Consider the following 10586-nt stretch of genomic DNA (forward strand, 5'->3'; position numbering starts at 1 on the left):
TAAAGGTAGAACTTTTGTGTGGGATGTTCAGTGTGAGAACAGCTTTAATGAAATGAAGCAGCGGTTGACGACGACTCCGGTTTTGATTTTACCAAAGTCCGATGAACCTTTTGTTGTGTATTGTGATGCGTCCAAGTTGGGTTTATGTGGTGTGCTTATGCAGAATAACAAGGCAGTGGCTTATGCATCGTGGCAGTTGAGGATTCATGAACAAAATTATCCTACTCATGATCTTGAGTTAGCTGCAGTAGTCCTTGTGCTTAAGATTCGGAGACATTATTTGCATGGTTCTAGATTTGAGGTGTTCAGTGATCATAAAAGTCTGAAGTATTTGTTTGATCAGAAGGAATTGAATATGAGGTAGCGAAGGTGGCTTGAATTGTTGAAAGAGTATGATTTTGGGTTGAATTATCATCCAGGTAAAGCTAATGTTGTTGCAAATGCTTTAAGTAGGAAAACTTTACATGTGTCTGCTATGATGGTTAAAGAGTTGGAGCTGCTCGAACAGTTTAGAGACTTGAGTTTAGTTTGTGAATTATCACCTCAGAGTGTGAAGTTGGGAATGTTGAAGATTAATAGTGAATTTTTTAATAGTTTTAAAGAAGCGCATAAAGTGGATGTAAAGTTGGTAGATTTATTGATTTGTAGAAATCAGACTGAAGATAGTGACTTTAAAGTTGATGATCAAGGAGTGTTGCGATTTCGAGACAGAATTTGTATTCCTGACAATGATGAGATGAAGAAGATGATTCTTGAAGAAAGTCACAGAAGTAGCTTGAGTATTCATCCGGGAGCTACAAAGATGTATCATGATTTGAAGAAGTTGTTTTGGTGGTCTGGGTTGAAACGTGATGTGGCACAGTTTGTGTATTCGTGTTTGATTTGTCAGAAGTCAAAAGTTGAGCATCAGAAACCTGCTGGGTTGTTGACACCTTTATATATTCCAGAGTGGAAGTGGGATAGTATATCCATGGATTTTGTGACTAGTTTGCCGAATACTCCAAGAGGACATGATGCGATTTGGGTAATTGTGGATAGACTGACGAAGTCGGGCCATTTTATTCCGATTAACATCAACTTTCCCGTATCTCAGTTGGCGGAGATTTATATTCGTGAGATTGTGAAGCTACATGGTGTTCCGTCGAGCATTGTGTCAGATAGAGATCCAAGGTTTACTTTTAGATTTTGGAAGAGTTTGTAAGAGGCTTTGGGTTCTAAGTTGAGGTTGAGATCTGCGTATCATCCGCAGACAGATGGTCAGTCGGAAAGAACAATTCAGTCGTTGGAGGACTTGTTGAGAGTTTGTGTACTTGAGCAAGGTGGAACTTGGGATAGTCATCTACCGTTGATAGAGTTCATGTACAATAACAGTTATCATTCTAGTATTGGAATGGCACCTTACGAAGCTTTGTATGGTCGGAGGTGCAGAACTTTGTTGTGTTGGTTCAAGTCAGGAGAAAGTGTAGTTTTGGGACCAGATATCGTTCAACAAACTACCGAGAAGGTTAAGTTGATCCAAGAAAAGATGAAAGCGTCGCAGAGTCGACAAAAGAGTTATCATAATAAGCGTAGAAAAGACCTTGAGTTTCAGGAAAGAGACCATGTATTTTTTAGAGTCACTCATTTGACTGGTGTGAAACATGCATTGAAGTCAAAGAAACTGACTTCGAGGTTTATTGGTCCGTACCAGATATCAGAAAGAATTGGAACGGTGGCGTATCGATTGGGTTTACCACCGCATCTTTTGAATTTGCATGATGTGTTTCATGTGTCACAACTTCGGATGTATGTTTCGGATCCATCTCATGTGATTCCAAGGGATGATGTGCAAGTTAGAGATAACCTTACGGTTGAGACCTTACCAATGAGAATTGAAGGTCATGAAGTGAAGAAGTTGAGAGGCAAGGAGATACCTCTTGTGAAGGTCGTTTGGGGAGGAGCTGATGAGTCATTATTTAGTTAATTTTTATATATTATTTAATTTCGTTTTATTTAGATTTGGTTTTATTTTATTTTAATATTGTTTCCTTTTTGAGTTATTTTACTTCAATTGCCTATTTTTATATTTCAGGAACGAATATTGGATGGAAGGAGTCTTGGAGCAAAAGAAAGGAGTCTGGAATTGATTCGGAGCGAAAATACGAAAGATTCGGGAACAAAAATATATTCCCCCAAGTCAGAAGCTTGGCACGGCCCGTGCCAACATGTGGCACGGCCGTGCCACACCCCAGAAGCTCTTTTTGCTGCTTTTGCTTAGGCCCAAGCTACGCTGTTTTAGTTTTACCGAAAAGTCCTTGTAATTGCTTAGATTTTAAGTCGATTGTAAACTATAAAGAGAGTAGCCTCCCATCACAAATATTCATCTTTATTTCTTGGAATTCAATAGTGGCAATTGTTTTCTTAATAAAGTTCTTATTTTTATTTCTTTACTTTCTTGCAATTTATTTTATGCTTTATCTCTTCTTCCCTATGTCTACGATGAACATGAGTGAGTAGACTTCTCTTATCTTGGGATTGTTGGATAAGTCTAATGACATAATCCTAATCGAACTAAGCTTTAACCCTAATTTCATGTAACCTTAATTTCTAATCTAAATTCACCGTTTTAACATGAATTAACCATTATCAAACTGTGGAAACGAAAGTGGAGGGTTTGATAATTGTTAATCCATCATCTCAAATATCAATTCATAATGCGAAAGCGGAGCTTTGATATTGGAACAAGTGAATTTAGACAAGAATTGCAAAGGCAGTGAAATAGTCTTTGCAATTCTTGAGACATGTGTAGTTTCAATCCTTATAAGCTTCTTCTAGTAATCATGTCAGCAAAATAGGCTTGGTTGCTAGGGGTAAACTCTCACTGGACTTGGTCGGAAAGGTGAGGGGCTAAAGGGAAACCGGTCTTTAGAAATTAGGTGTAAAACATGAAATTAGAAGTTAAAGTCTTGGCTAGTGAAGGACTTGGTATTATGATGAACCAATGATCCCAATGCTCTTTTTATTATTGTTATTTACTTTCAACCAGCTGAACCTCCTATTTTATAATCTTTCTTCTCCTCTAATCATTCTCTAAAGGTTAGTTAAATTGAACAACTCCCTAGTGGAACGATACTCTCTTTTACTACTACTTCGATAGACCGTGCACTTGCGGTTTGGCCTATCAGGAGCAACTGGTGAAAGTTTAACGTGGGAGTTGGAAAGTAAGATGTTGGAGTCTTATCCAGAGTTGTTTGCATGAGGTACATTTTCGAGGACGAAAAATTTATAAGTTAGGGAGAGTTGTAACGCCCTATTTATCTATTTATTTATTTTATTAGGTTTAGAGTCCAATTATATGATTTAATTGATTGTGTGGTATGTTGTTATTTTGTTAAATGACTTTATTTTATTATTTAGTAGAATATGATTAAAAATAGAATAATTAGACTTGAAGGGCTGAATTAGAATTTAGAGGAGTTTAGTAGAATTAAGCAGAATTAAGAGAATTGGTTAAGGAAATAAGAATAGTAAAACTAAGAGTCGGAGAGTTTTTCACGTAAAACAAGTTTTTGGGAGAAAAGGGAGAAACCAAGAGAAGAGAAGAGCCAGAGAAGAGAAAGCTTGTACAACCTTGTAATCAACCAATCTAAGGTAAGGGTGGGATTAACTTTCTCTAATTTTAGGTTGTACTGAAATTGAGTTTAGCATGTTGTTGTTCGTGAATTTGTGAATTTGGGAATTAGGTTTTGAAGTCGTAATTGGTTGTTAATAGAGTAGAAAATCCATTGAATTTGTGTATAATTGATGTTCAGGTAGTAGAATAATCATAGGTTAAGTTTCTTATCAAATTTGGGATTTGGGTAGATGAAGTTTGGGTTTTTGGGTGAAAAATGGAGTTTCCCCGAGAGCTGCCTCTGACAGCATACCCTATTTCATGTTTTTGCGTCTTTTTCACACATTTCTATTTTGAATTGGCTTTTAGTGTAAACATGAAAGTTTTAGATAATTTTGTTAGCTTTCCTGTGGCTTAGGTTTGACGTGAAAATGATTTTTAGGTTTTGAGTTATGATGAAAATACTCCAAGGAGGTCTTAGCGAAATTGCACAGTGACAACATTCTCTGTTTCATGTTTTTACATCTTTTTCACACATATCTGTTTTGAATTGGCCTTTGGTGTAAACATGAAAGTTATTAGATAATTGTGTTAGCTTTCCATTGGTTTTGGTTTGGCTCAAAAATGATTTTTAGATTTTGAGTTATGATTAAAAAACTCCAAGTGGGTCTTAGTGAAATTTTATGAAAATTCCGCATAACTATTTCTAAGTCAACCCAAAACTTATGGATTGTCTCCAAACGTCAAAGCTTGTGTACTATGAGTTCAATTAAGGTGTTTAAAGGTATTTAACATATGTTGTGATGAATCTAACCTGGTTTGACGTGAATATCTTAGACTGAGGAATTATGATATTATGATGGGTAGTCGTTGTTGTTGTCGTTGCCGCTGTTGTTGTCAATGTCGTTAAAGTTGTAAGTTGTTGTCGATGTCGATGAAGTTGTTGGTTGTTGTTGCATTTGTTGCTGAGTCCATGCATATTCATATTAGTTGGGGGCTTGATGCCCTGTTGAATGCTTGATCATTCATACCACGTTGAGAGCCTATGCTCTATAAGTTGAGATCATATGCTTTATAAGTTGGGGGCTTGATGCTCTGATTGGTACCACATGCATAGTGCATTGTCAAGTTGATGTTGTTGTCATTGCATTGTCGTTGATGTTGAGTTGTCGGTGTTGTCAAGTTGTCGAAATAATTAATGAGTTGTTATTGAGAAATTATGTGAAGCATTAACATTGTTTAATTGTTGTTGTTTATGTTGTTAAATTCTGTTGATGAATTATATGCTTATTATTATTGAATGTGAATCTCACCCCTTCTGTTTGAATGTTGCCTCTACGTGAGTAACGTGCAGACAACCAGGATTAGCTATTGATGTGAGTTGACTCTCTCACGCGTCATCTTAGGGTCGCTCTGATATGTAACGGGATGGGGATATTTGCATTGTTTTCCATTTGTTACGTATTACTATAAATTATGTTAATGAACCATTTGAAATGGAATTTTTAAGAAGTTGTTTATGTTGAGGCCGTAGTGTCATTTTGTTGAATAATGAAATATTTTTCCGTTGCGATGTAATTTGAATTATTGATAAAAAATGTTTAAATAAATAGTAATTTTACTCTATTTATCTTTTAAGAAGTGTGACATCCTGTTTAAGTTGAATACTTTGATATTTATGTATTATTTTACGTGTTGGGAAAACGGGGTGTTACGTGAGACATTCTATTAGAATATTAATCAATAATTGTATTGTAACCAAAACCTTAGTTAAGTTTTGTTTCAAAATTTGTTAGTTAGTGACGTAACTTGTTCCACAAGCAAGTGCCATTGTGCCTATATAGGGCTTTGTATTGTGAAACATTTGAATATGAATAAGATCCACAATTTAATCTAAATTCTCTCCATTATTTTCTCTTTTCAGTTTTATAATTTTTTATGTTATTTCTCATCTTACTAAAAACAGCTTATTTCCATAAGCACTTTTGCTGCGCATAAGAACACAGTGTTTGTTCTAACAAGTGGTATAGAGAGCATGGGTTAAATCTTAGGGAAACACAAGTGAAAAGTGAGGGGAATCATCATTGGGAAACATTGAGTGAGGTGTGTGTATTGATTTCTCTGATTTCTTGAAGAATAAGCAAGATGAACACTAACGGTTTTGGATCAAACATCTTGGTTCTTGATGGAAAGAACTGGGAAAGATGGAGTTCTTTGCTGAGATCATTGTTTGGTCCGGAAGATGTGAGTGATCTTGTGCATAATGGGTTTGAAGAACCTCCTGCAAATGCCACAGATGTGCAGAGAGCAGCTTACAAAGAAAACAAGAAAAAGGATTGTAAAGCTCTCTTTTTCATTCAACAAATTGTTGATAATCAGCATTTTGAGAAGATATCCAAGGCAACAAGATCCAAGAAAGCATGGGATATTCTGGAGAGTTATCGTAATGGGGGGAGTGAAACAAGTCAAGCTGCAATCATATAGAAGGAAGTATGAAATGATGCAGATGGAAGAAGATCAAAAAATGAGTGATTACTTCTTAAAGATGATTGAAATTGTGAACTTGATGAAGAAGATCAAAAGGTGAGTGATTACTTCTTAAAGATGATTACTTCTTAAAGACTGAGGAAGCCAATATTGCTAATGGAGGTGACCCTGATGCAGTTTTGTTAATGGTTGCTACATGTGAAGACAAGATGAAAGGTGAAGAGTGATATCTTGATTCTGGGTGTTCTAATCACATGACATCTCATAGAGTGGTTAACAAACTTTGATGCTAGCACGAAAACTAGTATCAAGTTAGCTGATAGCAGGAAACTTGCATAAGAAGGAAGTGGTATTATAGTGACGAAGAGAAATTTTGGCGGTAAAGTCATAATTGAAAATGTGTTCAATATTCCAGATATGAAGTGTAATCTGATGAGCATAGGTCGATTAGTTGAGAAAGGGTTCTCAGTCACAATGGATGGTAAATCATTGAAACTGCTTGATGCAAAGAAGAATTTAGTGTTAAATTCTGCTTTGTCTAAAAATAGAACCTATAGATGCAACATATCAAGCATATCAAGTAACAAGATGATGTGTATGTCTGCAACTATCAGTGAAGATGCTGAAGCTTTATGCCATTTGAGGTATGGCCACTTAAATTTTAGAAGTCTTAGTTAATTGAACTCTAAAGATTTAGTGCATGGTTTACCAAAGTTAAATATCAAAATATCTATATGTGAAATATGTGTGAAGAGCAAGCAAAGTAGGATGTCTTTTGTGTCTGAGGCACCTAAAAGAGAAAGTGAAGCATTACGAGTTGTTCATTTTGATATTTGTGGCCCTTTTGAAGTACCTTCTCTTGGTGGTAGTAGGTACTTCATTACCTTTATTGATGAATTCATAAGAATGATTTGGTTGTATACTATTAAGCTTAAGAGTGAAGCTTTAGAAATATTCAAAAGGTTCAAAATCTTAGTAGAAAAGGAATGTGATAAATCTATTAAGATTTTGAGGACAACTAGCGGAGGTGAGTATACATCAAAGGAATTTGAAGCTTTCTGCACAAGCCAAGGAGTTGTTCATGAAGTAACTGCTCCATATACACCTCAGCATAATGGACTTGCAGAAAGAAGGAATAGGACTCTGCTAAATATGACAAGAAGCATGATTAAGCAAAAGAACTTGCCACACAAGTTTTGGGGTGAAGCAGTCACTACTGCTGCTTACATTCTAAACAAATGTCCTACTAAGAAGTTGAATTTGAAGGTACTATAAGAAGCTTGGTGAGGAAGGAAGCCCAACGTTAAGCACTTCAAAGTGTTTGGATCCTTGTGCTATAAGCATGTATCAGATGCTAGAAGAAGCAAGTTAGAAGATAAAAGTGAGATTATGATACTCATATGGTATCATCCTACTGGTGCATACAAACTCTACAACCTTGTGACTCAGAAGGTTCATTTCAGTAGGGATGTGATAGTGAATGAAGCTGAGAAGTGGAAATGGGAAAGTGAACCTTAGTATAACAGTGAAATCGAACAAATTTGTATATATCATGATTCAAGTGATGAATCAAAAGGTTAAGAGGATCATGAAGTGATTGAAGATGATCTAGAAGAAATTATAGTACCAGCAAGACCACAAAGGAACATACAAGCACCTGCAAGGCTGACTGACTGTGAAATCACTCCTGATAATGCAGTGAATGAAGATGGTGATCTTACTCACTTTGCATTATTATCATATTCTGAACCAATTAGTTACAAAGAAGTAATGAAGATTGATGTGCGGAAAAGATCTATGATTGAAGAACTATAGTTAATTGAGAAAAATCAAACCTATGAACTTGTTAACTTGCCAGACAAGAAAAAGAAGATTGATGTCAAATGGGTATTCAAAGTGAATGAACTCTGATGGACAAGTTTCTAAGCACAAAGCAATACTAGTTACTAGAGGTTTTCTTTAAAAGCAAGGCATTGACTATAATGAGGTGTTTGCTCTAGTTGCTAGAATTGAAACTGTGAGATTAGTGATTGCTCTTGCTTGTAAAAATGAGTGGTCACTGTATCATTTAGATGTCAAGTCACCATTTCTAAATGGTCCACTTGAAGAGTTAATGTTTGTGTCACAACCTCCATGGTTTGAGATTGCTGGGAAGGAAGATATGGTGTACAAACTGCATAAAGCATTGTATGGATTGAAGCAGGCTCCTAGAGCATGGAACAAGAACATTGATCAAGTTCTAAACCATATAGGCTTTAAGAAGTATTCAATTGAATTTGGTGTATATGCTCAGACTCTTAGTGGTGAAGAAACTATCATAGTCTGTTTGTATGTTGATGATTTACTCATCACTGGCAGCTCAACATCAGAGATTAAGAAAGTAAAAGACAAACTCAAGCTGGAGTTTGAAATGACTGATCTTGGTGAGCTTTCATTCTTCTTAGGAATGGAATTTGTGAAATTGAAAGCTGGGATGGTAATGTATTAGCAAAAGTACATTGGTGAATTTCTAGATAAATTTGAAATGAAAAATTATAATTCAGTTTCAAATCTGTAACGCCCTCCTTTTTATTTAATTATTTTTATTAAGTTAGAGTCTATTTATGTGATTTATTTGAATATGTGAGGTGTTAGTATTTTATTAAGTGACATTATTCTATTATTTATTAGAATATGAGAATTATTAGAGTAAATAGATTTGGAGGTAGTTTTGAGATTAGATGTCTTTTTATGATTTAGTCGATTTATTTTGATGAGTGATATTTTGTTATGTTATAAGTTGGTATTTACTAACATAATATATTTGTTATTTAGAGATAAATTTGTTATTTGGTGTAAAAATATATTTGTTATTTGTTAGAGATATATTTGTTATTTGGTGTAGAGATATATTTGTTATTTGTTAGAGATATATTTGTTATTGGTGTATTATTATTATTATTAAGTGGGGGAGAGATATATTTAAATAAATAAGATTATGAGGAATAGAGTAGTTTTGAGGTGTAAGAGAAATAAGAAGGGGGTTAGAATAGAAAGAAGAATAAGTTGTTGGGCCAAAATATATTTAGGAAGAGCGTTTAGTATTATAAATAGAGAAGCTTAGGTTAGAAAGAGTTTTACGTTAAACCGCTTTTTGGAAAAGAGGAGAAAACAAGGTTTAGAGAGAAGAGAAGAGAAGAGAAGGGAAGAGAAGAGAAGAGAAGAAAAGACAAAGAGAAGAGAGAAGGGCTGCCAATCGATAATTCTAAGGTAAGGGTGAGACTAACTTTTAGTAATATTAAGTCTGTAATTCTGATAATTAGATTTAACATGTTGTAGGTTGAGTTTAGGAGAATTTGAGAATTAGGGTTTTGAGAGAGATTGGATGATTAGATGATGAAAACTTGTTGAATTGATGTAGATATTGTGTACAAACCTTAGATAATCCATAGGATGATTATTGGAAGTAGTTTTGAGGTTAGAACCATGAGATTAGGTGAAACTTGGAGCAAATCTGCATTCTGCCCGAATTTTGATATTAAAACTGCTATTGATCGGTGCGGAATTGGTCTTAGGTGTAAACACGAAAGTTGTAGGTATGGATGTTAGCTTTCTAATGTCATTGGTCTCACGTCAAAACGATTTATAGAACTTGAGTTATGGTCAAATTACTGCACGTAGGTCACAATGGATTTTTATGGACTTTCAACACAACTTTTCCGAATTTAAAATGAAAACTGGTATTGATCGGTACAGAATTGGTCTTAGGCGTAAACATGAAAGTTTTAGATAATTTTGTTAGCTTTTTAGTGGCTTTGGTTTGACGTGAAAATGATGTTTGGTCTTTGAGTTATGATGAAAATACTACAGGGAGGTCTTAGCGAAATTGTACGGTGACAACATTCTCTGTTTCATGTTTTTGCGTTTTGTTCATATGTTTCTGTTTTGAATTGATCCTTGTTGTAAACATGAAAGTTGTTGATATTTGTGATATCTTTCCAGTAGTCTTGGTTTGACATGAAAATATGTTGTGCATGATTATTTATGTTCTTACAAAGATGCATGATGAATTGTTGATGTTTGAATACGATGTTATATGATGAATTGTTGATGTTTGAATATAATATTGATGATGATATGTTGTAAATTGTCCATATGCTGCCTATGTTTACTGTTGAATCTTAGTGAAGTTGTATAAGTCGGTCTAAGTTGTAAAGATTTGAGAAGTTGTCCATAATAATGGAATTATAAGATATGTTCCTAAAGTTGTCTAAGTTGTAGGAAGCTGAGCCCATTGCATACTCATTCAAGTTGGTTGGGGGCTTGATGCCCTGGAATGTTTAGTCATTCACACGATGGGTGAGGGCTTGATGCCCTGGAGCTTTTGCTCACTATGTTGGGGGCTTGATGCTCTGAAGAGCCTATTTATGCTCATATAAGTTGGTTGGGAGGTTGATGCTCTGTATTGGTACCAAATGCATTTGCATATCAAGAGGTTTTAAGATGATTTAAAATGTTAAGTTGTCGA

The sequence above is a fragment of the Medicago sativa genome, chromosome 6, assembly GCF_051527215.1.
Source record: "Medicago sativa cultivar Bolivia chromosome 6, Bolivia_mono, whole genome shotgun sequence".
Lineage (NCBI taxonomy): Eukaryota > Viridiplantae > Streptophyta > Magnoliopsida > Fabales > Fabaceae > Medicago > Medicago sativa.